Here is a 17,013-nt window from a genome sequence, read left to right on the forward strand (position 1 = left end):
AGGAAGCAGGCTCCCTGCTGAGCAGAGAGCCCAATGTGGGGCTCGATCCTAGGACCCTGGGATCATGACCTGAGCCGAAGGCAGAGGCTTTAACCCACTGAGCCACCCAGGCGCCCCTCTTATGATTTTCTTAATAACATTTTCTCTAGCTTACTGTATTATGAGAATGCTGTATATAATACATATAACCTACAGAATATGTGTTAATTGACTGTGTTATCGGTCAGGCTTCCAGTCAATAGTAGGCTTTAAGTAGTTAAGTTCTGGGGGAATCAGGAACTAGATGCAGATTTTCAGCTGCATAGGGGGTCAGTGCCTCTAACTTCAGTCGTTCAAGGGTCAACTCTAATGAAAAAAAAAAGAAGGATACAGACAATAACAACTTTTGGCAAGAGTGTGGAGAAATTGAAACCTTCATATGCTGTTGGTGGGAATGTAAAATGGCACAACCACTTTGGAAACAGTTTGGCAGTTCCTCAGGAAAGTTAAAAACGTAGAATTATCAGGGGCACCTGGTTGTCTCAGATTGTTAAGTGTCTGTCTTCGGCTCAGATCATGATCCCAGGGTCCTGGGATCCAGCCCTGTATCAAGACCCTCATCGGGCTCCCTGCTCAGTGGGGAGTCTGCTTATCCCTCTCCCTCAGCCCCACCCATCCCGTCCCCCACCACCCTGCTCATGCTTGCTCATTCTCTCTCACTCTGTCTCTCTCAAATAAGTAAATAAAATCTTTTTTTTTAAAAAAAACATTGTTATCAGATGACCCAACAATTCCACTTCTAGGTATATGCCCAAGAGTATTAAAAACATATATCGACACAAAAACTTACACATGAGGGACGCCTGGGTGGCTCAGTTGGTTAGGCAGCTGCCTTCGGCTCAGGTCATGATCCCAGCGTCCTGGGATTGAGTCCCACATCGGGCTCCTTGCTCATCAGGGAGCCTGCTTCTTCCTCTGCCTCTGCCTGCCATTCTGTCTGCCTGTGCTTGCTCTCTCTCCCTCTCTCTCTCTGACAAATAAATAAATAAAATCTTTAAAAAAAAAAAAAACAAAAAACTTACACATGAATGGGGGCACCTGGGTGGCTCAGTGGGTTAAAGCCTCTGCCTTCGGCTCAGGTCATGATCCCAGGATCCTGGGATCGAGCCCCACATTGGGCTCTCTGCTTGGCAGGGAGCCTACTTCCCTCTCTCTCTCTCTGCCTGCCTCTCTGCCTACTTGTGATCTCTCTGTCAAATAAATAAAATATTAAAAAAAAAAAACTTACACATGAATGTTCATAGCACCCTCATTCATGACAGCCCAAAATAGAAACAACCCAAATGTTTATCACCTGGTAAATGAATAAACAAAATGTGAGATAGAGATCTCTCTCTCTCTCTCTCTCTCTCTCTCTCTATATATATATATATATATATATATTAGAAACTGAAAATCTGATGGAGAATTGGATATTTACCTAGTTTCAAAGTACCTTTTTACAAAATACCTAATAAGTAAAAGGAAAAAAGAGTATGCAGATGGGGAGACTGGCAGATGCTACCTCAATCAGAGGACCCCAGTGAACACCGTTAGGAATGGGACACATCGCAGTTATGTGCCACCTGATTGGATGGAAGAAGAACACACGCATAACCTGAAGAAATCGTGAGGAAACTTTGGTTAAACCTAGACGGAAGGAAGCACATGTCACAAAATAATTGGCCCGCAACCTTCAAAAAAGCGTCAAGGACAAGAAAGTTGAGGCAAGACTGAGGAATTGTTCCAGCGTGAGAGAGACTAAAGAGACAGAGTGATCTAAATACAAAGATCTTTTTTTTTTCCCAAGTAGGCTCCACGTGGGGCTCAAACTCACGACCCTGAGATCAAGAGTCACACGCTCCCCTGACTGAGCCAGTCAGGCGCCCCTACATGCAAAGATCCTTTCACCACAGAGGACGTTATTGGACAAGTTGGCGAAACTTGACATGTTGTCTGAGGATAGCATTCTATCATATTAATATTCTTTTTTTTTAAGATTTTATTTATTTATTTGACAGACAGAGATTACAAGTCATCAGAGAGGCAGGCAGAGAGAGAAAGGAGGAAGCAGGCTCCCCGCTGAGCAGAGCCCTATGTGAGGCTCGATCCCAGGATCCTGGGATCTTGACCTGAGCCGAAGGCAGAGGCTTTAACCCACTGAGCCACCCAGGCACCCCTCACTTTAATATTCTTATTTGGATGGTTGTATTATGGAGAAATGCCTTGTTGTAGGAAATACGTACTGAAGTATTTGTAGGTGACGAAGTAACAAGTTAGCACTTATTCTCAAATGGTTCAGGACAAATAATAATAATAATAATAATAATAATCTGTCCAAACCATGTAAGTCTGAGATTGTTTTAAAAAATTCATATTCCAGGGCGCCTCGCTGGCTCAGTCGTTAAGCATCTGCCTTCAGCTCAGGTCATGATCTCAGGGTCCTGGGATCAAATTCCGTATCAAGCTCCCTGCTCAGCAGGGAGCCTCCTTCTCCCTCTCCCTCTCCCACTCCCCCTGCTTGTGTTCCCTCTCACTGTCTCTCTGTCAAATAAATAAATAAAAATCTTCTTAAAAAAAATTCATATTCCAAGGGTGCCCAGCTCAGTCGGTAGAGTGTGTGACTCTTGATCTCAGAATTTTGAGTTCAAGCCCCACGATGGATGTAGAAATTACTTAAAAATAAAATCTTTTTTTTTTAAGATTTAATTATATTTTTCTAAAAGATGTTATTTATTTATTTGAGAGAGACAGAGTGAGAGCGCATGAGAGGGGAGGTCAGAGGGAGAAGCAGACTCCCCGTGGAGCTGGGAGCCCGATGTGGGACTCGATCCTGGGACTCCGGGATCATGATCTGAGCCGAAAGCAGTTGCTTAACCAACTGAGCGACCCGGTGCCCTTTTTTAAAGATTTTATTAGTTTAACAGAGAGAGACACAGTGAAAGAGGGAACCCGAGTGGGGGTGGTGGGAGAGGGAGAAGCAGGCCTCCTGCCAAGCAGGGAGCCCGATGTGGGGCTCAATCCCAGGACCCCGGGATTATGACCTGAGCTGAAGGCAAACACTCAAAGACTGAGCCACCCAGGTGCCCCTTAAAAATAAAATCTTAAAAAAAAAATTCATATACCAATTTCCAGTGAGGTTTCATACTTTCTCAATTAGCCATCCTTTCTTCACCTCACAATCTCCCTTACATTTATTTAATATGAATGGTATATACCACTTATTTGACACACAAAAAAATCCTTTATGCACATGTGACAACGTGCATAAAAAACCTTGTCATGGTTTGTATGACTTAGAGCTCAGAAACCAGTACTGCTTAACTCAGGAAAAAGTATTGACTAGAAGGACATGAGATATGTGACTTGTTCTATTGGAAACAGCTCCTTCACTTAATAAATGTGTGTTCATCTTGTGCAACCGGCTCAACCACTCTGTGCCTCAGTTTATGCATCCATAAAATGGAGGAAATTATAGTACCTACTGCATAAAATTGTTGTGGGGATTAAATTAATTAAAACATATAAAACACTTGCAACAGTGCCCGACACATCGTAAGTGCTTCGCAAACGTTATTTATTATCATTAACTTACTTGTCCAAAGAAACCGATGAGTGGCCAGTGCAGGATTTGAATCCAAGTCCGTTTGAAAGCAAAACCTGAGCTCCTGCCATGACAACCCTTTTTCACAGTGTTAACTCAGTGCGAGTCTCCCCCTTTTCTCCTAAATGCTGGTGAAACCCAAGGGATGTTCCTTCTCCCATCCCACTAGCAATTACTTCCTTTCGCATCCTCCTGGGGTTTATAAACAAAAACTTGTCAAGCCGGCTGGTCCCTCTGAGAAGCAATTTCGGCTCACACCCTGCAAAAGCTTTTGCCTCACTGGTAGACTTTGTTTGCTTTGGGGAATGCTGTTCCTTTAAGTATAGAGGACATTTAATCTAAGTAATAGTGTCCATGGTCTTTGATCTAGGCATGCAGCAGCTGCAGCTCGGAGGTGACATGCTTGCCTCATGCAATCTCTCTGCCTTGTTTCTAAGCATTACCCTTCCTTCTCATGTTTGATATGAAAATATTAGGTCCATATCTGAAAGAGTAATGCAGTTCCCTGAAAGGTGTTGCATTAATCATTTTTTAAAATTTTCTATGTTTTATAATGTTTTGACATCTTAAAAAGCTTGTCAGGGGAGACCCTGCTCCTCCCAGGGCTGTTCTTTTCTTAGAGACAGACAGCAGAGGGCTCAGCTGGGAGCACATCTTTCATATACAAGCCAACCAATTCCTAGTTTATAGTTCCAATAGTCCTCTAACTGGAACTCACCAAGCCAGTGCTTCCCCTGCCCAAAATCATCCCAGAGCCAGGCACCAGGGGACTAGAGAGCACCCCTATAGCCCAGAGCCCATTGACATTATTCAGACTAGCTAGTCCTAAATCCGGGCATTCCCCTCTCCTCTCTTCTGCCACCAGGTGACATCAATACTTGGTGCTTCCTCTATGGCTTTGTATGGCATGGTTATCCCCCCTGTAAGACCTGTGAGTACAATAAAGTCCCTTGAAGAAGAGCCTCATCCTCATTTCTTCCTGTGGGTACACCAACTTTACCATACTATCTCCAACACTTACACTCTCGGAACAAGTATTATAAACTGATTGTTTTTCATAAAAAATACACTTGATTTATATTTATTGGTAAAACACTATTAATGCATGTTAATTATACCTAAATAAAAACATATCATGCAGAACCCTGTTAGACTCTGGCGAAAATTTAAAACGAAATATAACACGTATATCATACCATTTCAGTTAAACCATCACTTTCCTTTTCAAGCCTGCCTTCTAATTTTGTTCCATATACCTTCCTCTTTGTAAGATTAACAAGAAAATATTAATGATCTACACTAATTACAGGGCTCAGGTTTGTAAAACACTTCCTTCTATGTCATTTTGAGACCTTACGAAGGAAAGGAGTGATCAGAGAAACAGGATGGAAACTAGAAGAGAGTAGTGTCCAGATGCCCAGGAAGGAGAATATTTCTAGAAGGAAGTGATGGGCCATGTCAAATGCTAGTGAAAGATCCAGCAACAAGAGATCTGAACATGCTTATTGGATTTAGCAACATGTTTTAATAAAGTATTGGCAAACCTTTCTATAAGTTTGGCTATGAGAAGGAAAGGAAAATACAGTGCTGGAGCTGGAGACACAATGAGACTAAGAGATTTGTTTGTTTTGGTTTTGTTTTTTTTAGATAAGAAAAACTTACGAATATTTAATTTTTATTATTTATTTTATTTATTTTAAAAGATTTTATTTATTTTTGTGAGAAAGAGAGCATGAGTGGTGGGGGTGGCAGGGCAGAGAGAGAAGCAGACTTCCTGCCAAGCAGGGAGCCCAAGGCAGGGAGCCTGATGCAGGACTCAATCCCAGCATGGTAGGATCATGACCTAAGCCAAAGGCAGACATTTTAACCAACTGATCCACGTAGGCACCCTGACTTAGGAATGTTTAAATAAAGATTGGGGGCATCTAGTCGAGAGCTAATACCTAAATATCCAGAAGAAGAAATGAATCATTGGTAGAATAAGGTTTATATGAAGGAGAGGAGGAGATAAGGATTGGTTTCAATAGGAGAGACACCAACCACTCCTATGGCAACAGGAAGAAGATTGGTTCAGATATAGGTGGGTTATTGTTTCTGTTTTGGGAAGATGGCCTGAGTTTTTCAATATAGACACTGACAAAGCAGATAGCTGGAATTTTTTTTTTTAAGATTTTATTTATTCACTTGACAGAGATCACAAGTAGGCAGAGAGGCAGGCGGAGAGAGAGAGGAAAGGAAGCAGGCTCCCTGCTGAGCAGAGAGCCCAATGCGGGGCTGGATCCCAGGATCCTGGGATCATGACCTGAGCCGAAGGCAGAGGCCTCAACCCACTGAGCCACCCAGGTGCCCCTGATAGCTGGAATTTTGATCGATAAGTACAATCAAAATGCAAATGGTCATCAGAGTTTATGGTATTGGAAAGAGTGTTCTTGAAATGATGGACTATAATGTTTGCTGAGTATAGAAAGGCATGAAAGATGGAGACAGCTGATGGAAGGGGAGAAACTAGATGGGTAAATAGACTGGAGTCCTGATGAGCTAGAAGAATAGTCTTAGTGAGTCATGAAATATGGAGGTTGGAAGGGTTGTGACCAGAATATAGAATTATATTTTGGATATATTTATTTTTGATGTCGAGACCTAGTATATGGTCATAAGGAGGCATGACTGGAATAGGATAGAAGAGAAGATCACTAGAAATGAGAAGGTCCTACAGCTGAATGAACAGGATCTTGGATTGGCTGTGTGTATGAATGTTGAGGTCACCGGGATAATGAGTGGAAGAGAATATGTGAGCCAGGTGCTCAAATGTGGTGGATAAAGGCAGTGGGGAGGGAACAATAGGGTCATGACTGAATGACCTCTTTCCTGAGCTCTATTCTTGATTTTCCAGATGTCTAACTAATATCCCCACTTAGATGTGTAACAGACATCTTCAATTTAACAATGTGGTCATACCGAGAAACAGGGGGACTAGAATAGTCATTTTTATGGTCACGTAATTAGCCTAAAAATAAAGTTGGGGTTCTATTGCAGTAAAAAAATCAGAAAGTGGATATCATGAGACAACAAGTGGTCTTTCCCACATGGTGTAACACTCATATTACCAGATTTTTACAGAAGTGAAAATTCAGATAGCCTCAAAAGATAAGGGGAGTATCCCGAAACTCCTACAATTCAAAACTAAAAGACAAACAACCCAATTTTAAAGTGAGGAAAGGACTTGAATAGACATTTCTCCAAAGAAGATATACAAATGACCAAAAAGTCATTATATGAAAAGACACTTCACACCAATAGTTATTAGGGAAATGCAAATAAAAATCATGAGATACCATTTTACACTCACTAGGGTAGCTGTAATTTTAAAAAAGGAAAATAACAATGTTGGCAAAGATGTAGAGAAATTAGAACACTTGTACATCACCAGTGGGAATGTAAAACGGTTCAGCTGTGGAAGATAGCTTGGCAGTTCCTAAAAAAGATAAACATAGAGTAACCATGTGACTGAGTAATTCAACCCCTAAATATATACCCAAAAGAACTGAAAATAGGTTTTTTGAGAGAATTTAAAAACAAATTCTTTTTTTTTTTAAGATTTTGTTTATTTGACAGAGAGAGACAGCGAGAGAGGGAACACAAACTTGGAGAGTGGGAGAGGGAGAAGCAGGCTTCCCGCCAAGCAGAGAACCCAATGTGGGGCTCGATCCCAGGACCCTGGGATCATGACCTGAGCCAAAGGCAGACACTTAACCAACTAAGCCACCCGGTGCCCCCAAAAACAAATCCTCATACATGAATGTTCATGGCAGCCCTGTTCGCAATAACCAAAGGTGAAAACAACCCAGACAGCCATAAACAGATAAGTGGATAAACAAATTGTGACATAGCCATACAATGGAACATCATTTGGCTATAAAAAGGAATGAAGTACTAATACATGCCAAATATGGGTGAACCTTAACATAAAAAATTACGTTAAATGGATGAAGTCAAAGGTCCCATGTTGTATGATTCCATACAATATGTGAAATCCATAGAAACAGAAAGCAGATTGATGGCTGCCAGAGTTTTGGGAGAGAAGGGGGAGTGGGGAGCAACTGCTTAATGAATACAAAGTTCCCTTTGGGAATAAGGAAAATGTTTTGGAACTAGATAGAGGTAGGTAGTGATAGCTCAACTCTGTGAAAGTACTAAATGCCACTGAATTGTTCAGTGTTAAATGGTTAATTTTATGTGAATTTCGTCTCAATTTTAATAAAAAGAAAAAATTATGTGGCCAAGTTTTAGTATTAGGAATGATAGAAAACTCATTTATCAAGATACAACAAATTTTTAACTGATTATGTGTGTTCTCACTATATATAGTAATTCAAACACAGCATGAAGTGTAAGTGCCAAATTTCTTTTCTGCTATATGTAAAGACAGCCATGTGTTAGAAAAACTGTTTTGTGCTTTTTGACAGTTGTGGAGTTTGAAAACCCAATGATAAAGAGTTTTTCTCAACCACCATCAAGAAGAAAGAGAAGGGGAACCTGGGTGGCTCAGTGGGTTAAAGCCTCTGCCTTCAGCTCAGGTCATGATCTCAGGGTCCTGGGATCGAGCCCCGCATCGGGCTCTCTGCTCAGCGGGAAGCCTGCTTCCTCCTCTCTCTCTGCCTGCTTCTCTGCCTACTTGTGATCTCTGTCTGTCAAATAAATAAATAAAATCTTTAAAAAAAAAAAAAAGGAGAAAGAGAAAGTGGAGAGAGAGAAGATTGAAGATGGTGGAGCACCTGGCTGGCTCAGTTGGAAGAGCATTTGACTCTTGATCTTGGGGTCATGACTTCAAACCCCACGTTACATGTAGAGATTACTTAGATAAAAAAGAAAACAATAAATAAATAATATTTACAATAATTACCATAAATAAACAATAAATTTTTTTTAAAAGGAGGAGGAGACACAGAGGAAGTGAGGGAATAATAGAAAAGTTGGTTTCCCTCTAAGCGTAAAGTATTAAGAAACAGATTTTCCCCCTGGTATCTGAAAGAAAAACTGTGTTCTAAAAGACAATGATTTCTAACCTAGAATTCTATACCCAGCCAAATTATCCATGAAGCATGAAGACAAAATAAAGACAATTTCAGATAGGCAAGATCTTGAAAATTTCTAGGCCACTTTCTCAGGAAGTGAGTGGAGCATGAAGGAGAAAACCATGAACCAGGACCTCAGGGAATCCAAGAAACAGGATACGCAGCCCAGGAAAGATGTAAGAGAAAGTGTTGCCGCCACAGCTGCCCAGCAGGCCTGGAGAGGAATCAGTCCCAAACGGAGGAGGAGAACAGAGAGCTGCAAGGGGGGGGGGGGGGTGGAATGTCTCCAAGAAACGAAAATTGAAAATCAATTGAAAGGTTACCTGATGTGTTTGAATCTCTTGAGAGGAAATTTCAGTTTCTTTCAGAGACTTTCTGGATGAGTTGGTGGTAAATACACAGAAAACTAAGTGTAGCCAATTTGTTGAACAGGTGGGAACTCTGGGGTCTAGGAAGAAAAGAAGTTTATTCTTGGATGCAAAGTTTATTCTTTGCATATTCAAATTGTTCTTCCCCTATACCCTTGAGTGAAGTCTAGGGCAAGTCTCATGGCTTTTTTAGTCACTCTCAGGTAATAAAATTCTCTTGGTCATTTAAAACCTCCAAACAACCTCAGTTCAGTAATTCAAAAGTCCACTCTCATGCATTAAGCTGAACCATATGAAGTTGCCATTTGTGTGAGTCAAAAAAGGTTGAATATTGGCAGTTTTATCTGATTCACTCTAATAAGAGTCAAAACTCCCAAATTTATTTAAAATAAAATAATCTCTCCCTCTACCACATAGAGTTGTTTTAGATTGGTCACTTGAGGTAAGAAAGGGAGGCCTGGTGGGCTTCTTTACTTTCCCACAAGCCCTTCCAGCATCATTCTCTACCAGGAGACTGTCTCTGGTTCCTCCTGGATAGAAAGGCCTTGTGTAGACAGGAGAGAAGAGGCAGTATGGCACTCTCTGACCTTGGCAGGAGTTCACAGTGGACTCTTCCTCTTCCGGGGTGCTTTTGACTTCTTTGATTCTTCCAGGACATTCCTCCAGCTCTGATCCCTGAGCTTTGATCTGCTCTGTGGGAGGGACCTTGTTCAACCAGAAGACCACTTGATTTTATGACCACTTTTAATTCTGGCCTCAGCCATCAGACAAGCAGCCTCTTTAGACTGTGGTCACCTCTCTCCTTGGGAAAAACCTCTTAGACTAGATCCAAGCTAGTGTTTGCCTAGCACGGCCCAGTCTGGTCCTCAGGATACTATCTAGCACCCTGAAACAGTGCCTCTGCTTCCTTCTGCCCTATCAGAGGAGCTAGCCAGCCACGGTCCCTTTCATATACTTCTTAAGCACGAGTCAGACACCACCTACCGTGTCACCTGAGTTTCAGGAGACACATCAAGCTCTTTGGGATGTCCGACCGAAGTGCCTTCCTTGTCTCATTCCCACAAATGGGTGGAAGTCTACTCATAGCTCATCAGTGCTCTCCAAACATTTTCTTTGATCTTGGGAAATTTCAGCAGTCCTTTCATGCTCTTGAATGGGTAGGGGACCAAAGTAACAAAACCAGTTGTTGTTGTTTTTTAATTTTTAAAAATTTAATTTATTTTAAAATTTTATTTATATTTTTATATTTCATTTACTTATTTATCATTTTATTTATTTTTAGTTTATTTTTTTAACTTAATAGACTTTATTTTTCAGGCAGTTTTAAGTTCACAGCAAAATTAGGATAGAGCAGAAGGTACAGAGAATTCTCAAAAACCCCTGCCCCCACACATGCATACCACTATCAACATCCTCCACCTGGGCATGTATGTTACCGTCCATGAACCTACACAGACATGTCATTATCACCGAAAGGGCGGTGTACATTTTATGGGTTTGGACAAAGGCATAATGACATGTGTCCACCATTGTAGTATCATGTAGAGTAGTCTCTGTGCTCTGTTCATTCATCCCTCCACCTAAACCCCTGGGGACCACTGATCTTTAATTGTCTCCATCGTTTGGCCTTTTGTAGAATGTCATAGAGCTGGAATGGCATGGTATGTAGCCTTTTCAGATTGGCTTTTGTCACTTAGTAACGTGCCTTTTAGTTTCCTCCGTGTGTTTTCGTGGCTCGATAGCTCATTTCTCTTCAGTGCTGAATTATATTCCACTATCTGGATGTAGTACAGTTTATTTAACCCTTCACCCACTGAAGGCTCTCTTGGTTGCTTGCAGGTTTTGGCAATTATGAATAAAGCTGCTATAACCAGTTTTTAATCACCTCTTTTATGAGTCTTGCCTAGGCGGGACTTACTTTGGAATGGGGAAGCATCATCTGAAACTGAGACTGAAATAGTTCCCTCTCTATATCCTGTGACACAAGAAAATGAGAAAACAAGGCGACTAATAACTTTTTTGGGCGGGGGAAGTTATAGATGAAATGAAATGTAATCATAAAACTTTACATGGCTTAATGGTAAGTACTACTTCTGTAGGCTTACTAATGTAAATATTAAATACTGGTTGAATCAATAATTATGATAGGAAGATATTGGAACAACTAAGAAGGGGAAATTATTGTGTTGGAGTGGGTGGGAACAGGATTAAGAGAACTAATTCTTATCTTCCATGGTAGGCAGTCAACAGATCTAAATGGAAAAATCAAGAAATGTCAGTATAGGCATGTCCTTTAGAATATGAAGGAAGGGAGCGCCTGGGTGGCTCAGTTGGTAAAATGACTGCCTTTGGCTCAGGTCGTGATCCTGGAGTCCCGGGATCGAGTCCCACATTGGGCTCCTGCTCAGCAGGGAGTCTGCTTCACCCTCTGACCTCTCCCTTCTCATGCTCTCTCTCTCTCTCTCAAATAAATAAAATAAAATAAACCTAAAAAAAAAAAAAGAATATGAAGGAAGAGGAATGCCTGGCTGGCTCAGTCAGAAGAACATACGACTCTTGATCTCAGGGTTGTGAGTTCGAGCCCCATGTTGGGTGTAGAGATTACTAAAAAGTAATAAATAAACTATTGAAAAAAAGAAATATAGGGGCACCTGGTGGCTCAGTCAGTTAAGCGTCTGCCTTTGGTTCGGGTCATGGTCTTGGGTGTCCTGGGATCAAGCCCCATGTCAGGTTCTCTGTTCAGTGGGGAGTCTGTTTCTCCCTCTCTCTCTCTCCTTCTGTACTCTCCCTCTCTCCCTCTCTCAAATGGATAAATATAATCTTTTAAAAGAAAAGAGAAATATAAAGGAAGATACCTGGGGAAAACAGTTAAAGGTGAGTGGATGAGAGTGTTCTTTTTCATGATAAGCTTCTTAAAACTATTTGTCTTTTTAAACGATGGGCACAAATTACATTAAGAAACTTAATATTTTTGGGAAGCCTGGGTGGCTCAGTTGGTTAAGCCACTGCCTTCAGATCAGGTCATGATCCTAGAGTTCTGGGATCGAGTCCCACATCAGGCTCCCAGCTCCTTGGGGAGTCTGCTTCTCCCTTCTCATGCTCTCTCTCCCTCTCTCAAATAAATAAATAAAAATCTTTAAAAAAAACTTAATATTTTTATTTATTTATTTTTTTTAAAAAATTTTATTTATTTATTTGACAGAGAGAGATCACAAGTAGACAGAGAGGCAGGTAGAGAGAGAGAGAGAGGGAAGCAGGCTGAGCAGAGAGCCTGATGCGGGACTCGATCCCAGGACCCTGAGATCATGACCTGAGCCGAAGGCAGCGGCTTAACCCACTGAGCCACCCAGGCGCCCCAAAACTTAATATTTTTAAAGCTTTATTTATTTGAGAGAGCGAGAGTGCAGGGGGGTTGGGCAGAGGAAGAGGGGACAGAGACTCTCAAGCAGACTCCCCAGTGAGCATGGAGCCCCAACATGGGGCTCAATCCCATGACCCTAACACTTGACTGTGCCACCGAAGGGCCCCAAGAAACTTAATTTTTAAAACTATATAATAAAACATAGACATTATCTAGAGAGTAGATAGCACTTGAAGGTAACAAGAGCACTTTTGCTCTTAATGAGAAATAATTTGCATGAAGCTAAAAGCTATTTCGAATGACTGAAAAACTTTCTAATGTTCTAGGGAAAATGACTTCCTGTAGCCTTCTGCCTCCAGTATGATACAAAAACATACCCTCCTATTTCCAAGTAACCTTGAGATAAGCAGTGGATTCTCCTATAGGATCAATTTAAACATATTGTGAGGAATTTGTTTTTCCCACTAACTTAGCTGGTATTAAATTTGAGCGAGAACCACGTCAGCTAAGCCAATAGGAGCTACCTTGTGGACCTAGAACTAACTAACTCATAATCATACTTCTCACTTCACCCCGGAGCCTGTAGTATCCCTGTACTAAATCCTATCAAGAATTTGTAGGACAGTCAGTAAGAGAAAAAGGCCAGTAGAGAAAAGCAGAGATATGTTCTCTATGTGACCTGTCTTGTTCATTTCAGTATTCTCAGTGTATGACACACAATTAATGCTTGGTAGATATCTAAGTGTCTGTTGAATAAATAAATCGAATGACTGTAACTCCCCACTTTCCTGAGGTCTGTGAGCATTAGAATAAAGTTATCATTAATTATATCTATAGTTCATAGATATATTAAAAAATCAATAGGTGAGACAGCTCTTAGAAAAGGGTGCCTCGGGGCACCTGGGTGGCTCAGTGGTTTAAGCCTCTGCCTTCGGCTCAGGTCATGATCCCGGGGTCCGGGGATCGAGCCCCGCATCGGGCTCTCTGCTCAGCAGGGAGCCTGTTTCCCTTCCTCTCTCTCTGCCTGCCTCTCTGCCTGCTTGTGATCTCTCTCTGTCAAATAAAAATAAATAAAAATCTTTAAAAAAAAAAAAGAAAGAAAAGGGTGCCTCACTGGGTATTTTGGGAAACAGTCCATTACAAATATAGGAAATGTAAAATCTACAAATTGCATGAGGAAATACGCAAGAATGCTGATAGTGGCAGTGCCTACAACACCAAGACATACCTCTGACCTAAATGTCCATCAGCAGAAGACTGGGTAAGTACAAGGGGATACACCCATGCAATGGTATATACAGAAGTGAAAATGAGCAAACGAGAGCTACGTATGTAAATAAAGATGAACTCCCCAAAAATGTAAAATTGAGGGGCAAAAAGCAAGGCACAGAAGAATCCAAATAGTATGATATCACTTATGTAAAATTTTAAGGGACGCCTGGGTGGCTCAGATGGTTAAGTGTCTGCCTTCAGCTCAGGTCATGATCTCCAAGTCCTGGGATCGAGCCCCACATCAGGCTTCTAGCTTCTTGGGGAGTCTGCTTCTCCCTCTCCACCTGCCACTCTCCCTGCTTGTGCACTCGCACGCTCTCTCTCTCTCTCTCTCTCTCTCAAATGAATAAATAAAGTCTTTAAAAAATAAAAAAAAAAATTTAAAATTCACAAAGTAATATTGTTTTAGGAAGACTTCATTGCAATGTTAAGTATAAAAATTCATGGAAATAATAAACACCACATATTGAGTAAGTGAATGAATGAATGAATGAATACGCTTTTAAAAACCCCTCAGGACACCCAGCTGGCTCAGTTGGAAGAGCACGTGACTCTTGACCTCAGGGTTATGAGTTTGAGCTCCACATTGGGTGCAGAGATTACTTAAATAAATTAAGAACTTTATAAAGCAATAAATAAAAACTACCAGCCCTCAAATGAAGATGTTTTCTTTGAAATATAAAGCACTTTATTTTTGTTACTTTTTTTTTTTAAACAAAGATTTTGTATTTTTAAGTAATCTCTAGGCCCAGCATGGGGCTCAAACTTAAACAACTCTGAGAACAAGAGCAGAATGGCCTACTGACTAAGCCAGCCAGGAGGGCGCCCCTGTTTTTGAATAGGTGATTACATACGCACATATACACATTCAAAAGAAAACTGAAACTGAAAGGTATTTCACCAAAAAGTCATTTTCCCACCTTATCCCCAGTTACTCAATCTTTCTCTTCAAAGGAAATACTGTTATCATATATATATTTTTTAAAGGTTTTTTTTTAAGATTTTATTTATTTATTTGACAGACAGAGATCACAAGTAGGCAGAGAGGAAGGCAGAGAGAGAGGAGGAAGCAGGCTCCCTGCCGAGCAGAGAGTCCAATGTGGGGCTCTATCCCAGGACCCTGGGATCGTGACCTGAGCCGAAGGCAGAGGCTTTAACCCACTGAGCCACCCAGGCGCCCCTGTTATCATATTTTTATCTTCATTCAGACCCCTGGAATCTAGAGGTGGTCTGTTCATTAACAAACACACGTGTTTTCTGTATCTGCCACAAATTTTCTGGCTCTTTTTTCTTGATGAGTCTGGATAGAGGTTTATCAATTATGTTTTAATTTTTTTTTTCTTCAGAAGAATGAGCTTCTGTTTTCATAAGTTTTTCTCTATTATTACTGCTTTCCATTTATTGGTATCTTTATTATTTCTGTAATTCTGCTTGCTTGGGATTTAATTTCTTTTTCTAGTTTAAGGAAGAGATGTAGATTACTACTAGTTTGAGACTTTTTTTTTTGCTTTTCCAATGCAAACATTTTAATTTTTTTTTTTAATTTTTTTTGACAGAGAGGGCACAAGCCAGTGGAGTAGTAGGCAGAAGGCAAAGGAGAAGCAGGCTCTCCGCCGAACAGGGAACCAGACATGGGGTTCCATCTCAGGATGCTGGCATCTTGACCTGAGCCAAAGGCAGTAACCCAACCAAGTGAGTCACCCAGGTGCCCCTAATGCAAACTTTTTTTTTTTTTTTTAATTTATTTGACAGACAGAGATCACAGGTAGGCAGAGAAGCAGGCAGAGAGAGAGGAAGGGAAGCAGACTCCCTGCTGAACAGAGAGCCCGATGCAGGGCTCAATCCCAGGACCCTGGGATCATGACCCGAGCTGAAGGCGGAGGCTTTAACTCACTGAGTCACCCAGGAGCCCCCAATACAAACATTTTAGCACTACAAATTTTACTCTAAAGATTCCCTCATCCCCAAGTTTTTGGTATGTTGTAATTTCATTTTCATTCAGTTCACGGTATTTTATATTTATCATCCCTGTGAGAAACACACTTACCAACTAGAAGACAGTGTCAATGTGCAGTTCTTTTTGCCTTTAGCTTTTACCGTTTCCAGTCAAAGCACTTTTCCAAAGTTAATTAGGGTCAGCTTCTTTTGTTCCCATCCCTGCCAGTGAATTCATTTGTCCTGGTCTTTAACTCTATCTTGGGAACCTTGGCCATCTTTACCGATCCCTAAACATTTGCATACAGTAAAGTTTGCTCTGTAAGGGTTTGGGAAAATTCAGTCATGTATCCATTACCTCGGGAGCATAAAGAACAGTTCAGTCACCTAAATACCTAAACATCAGGTGTAGGATTTTAGACGACTACCCCCACCCCCACCCCTCTGACAACCACTGATTTGTTTTCTGTCCCTCTAATTTTGCCTTCTTCAGAATGTTGTATAAATGGAAGCAAACAATTTGTAGCTTTTTGGGTTTCATTTTTCTCACCCGCAATGATGCAATTAAGATTCATTTATGTTGTTTCATGTATATTTCTATACTTGTTGCTCCGTAGGGTCCCATTACATGGATGGACCACGGTTTGTTTATCTGTTCCCCTGTGGAAAGACATCTTGGTTGTTCCCAGGTTTGGCTGTTACGAGGAAAGCTACTATAAATATTAGTGTGAGGGCTTCATGTGAACATAAGTTGCCAGGTTGTATGGCAAATGCATGCTTAACTTTATAAGAACTTGTCAAGTCCTTCCCAAGTGGTGTACTCTTTTACACTCCTCTCAGCAATGAATAAGCATTCCTAATGCTCTTCATTCTTCTTTTTCTTTCTTTTTTTAAAATTTATAGCAGGCAGAGACAGAAGCAGGCTCCCAGCCAAGCAAGGAGCCTAATGCAGGACTAGATCCCGGGACCCTGGGATCATGACCCGAACCGAAGGCAGCCACTTAACCGACTGAGCCACCCAGGTGTCCCACTCTTCATTCTTCTATTTGGTGTTGTTGGTTTGTTTTTATTATTTTTAGCTATTCTAATAGCTATGTAATGATATCTCTTTGTGAGTGTATATGTGTGTGTGTTTTCTTTGCATTTCCCGAATGATATCTTTTCACATGTTTATTTGACACCCATATATCCCTAAAACTTCTTTGGTGAAGTGTCTGTTCAATTCTTTTGCCCGTTTTTCCCTTGGGTTTTTTGTTTTCTTATTGTCGAGTCTTCAGTGTTCTTTATGTATTCTGGATACAAATCCTTTTTCAGATATATGATTTGCAAATACTATATCCCAAGTCTGTAGCTTGTTTCTCATTCTCTTAGCAACGTCTC

General features: G+C 41.0%; 1 long non-coding RNA gene across 1 annotated transcript in view; it reads left to right on the plus strand.

Moving 5' to 3' along the window:
• The window catches only part of LOC111141779, a 30,302-nt gene extending 14,978 nt beyond the window's left edge, over window positions 1-15,324 (plus strand). The window contains exon 3 of the long non-coding RNA XR_002640226.1: window positions 15,255-15,324. This is a non-coding gene — a long non-coding RNA (uncharacterized LOC111141779). The remainder of the gene's footprint in view (window positions 1-15,254) is intronic.
• The last annotated feature ends 1,689 nt before the right edge of the window (window positions 15,325-17,013 follow it).

The sequence above is a fragment of the Enhydra lutris genome, unplaced genomic scaffold (genome assembly GCF_002288905.1).
Source record: "Enhydra lutris kenyoni isolate GAN:26980312 unplaced genomic scaffold, ASM228890v2 scaffoldscaffold6, whole genome shotgun sequence".
Lineage (NCBI taxonomy): Eukaryota > Metazoa > Chordata > Mammalia > Carnivora > Mustelidae > Enhydra > Enhydra lutris.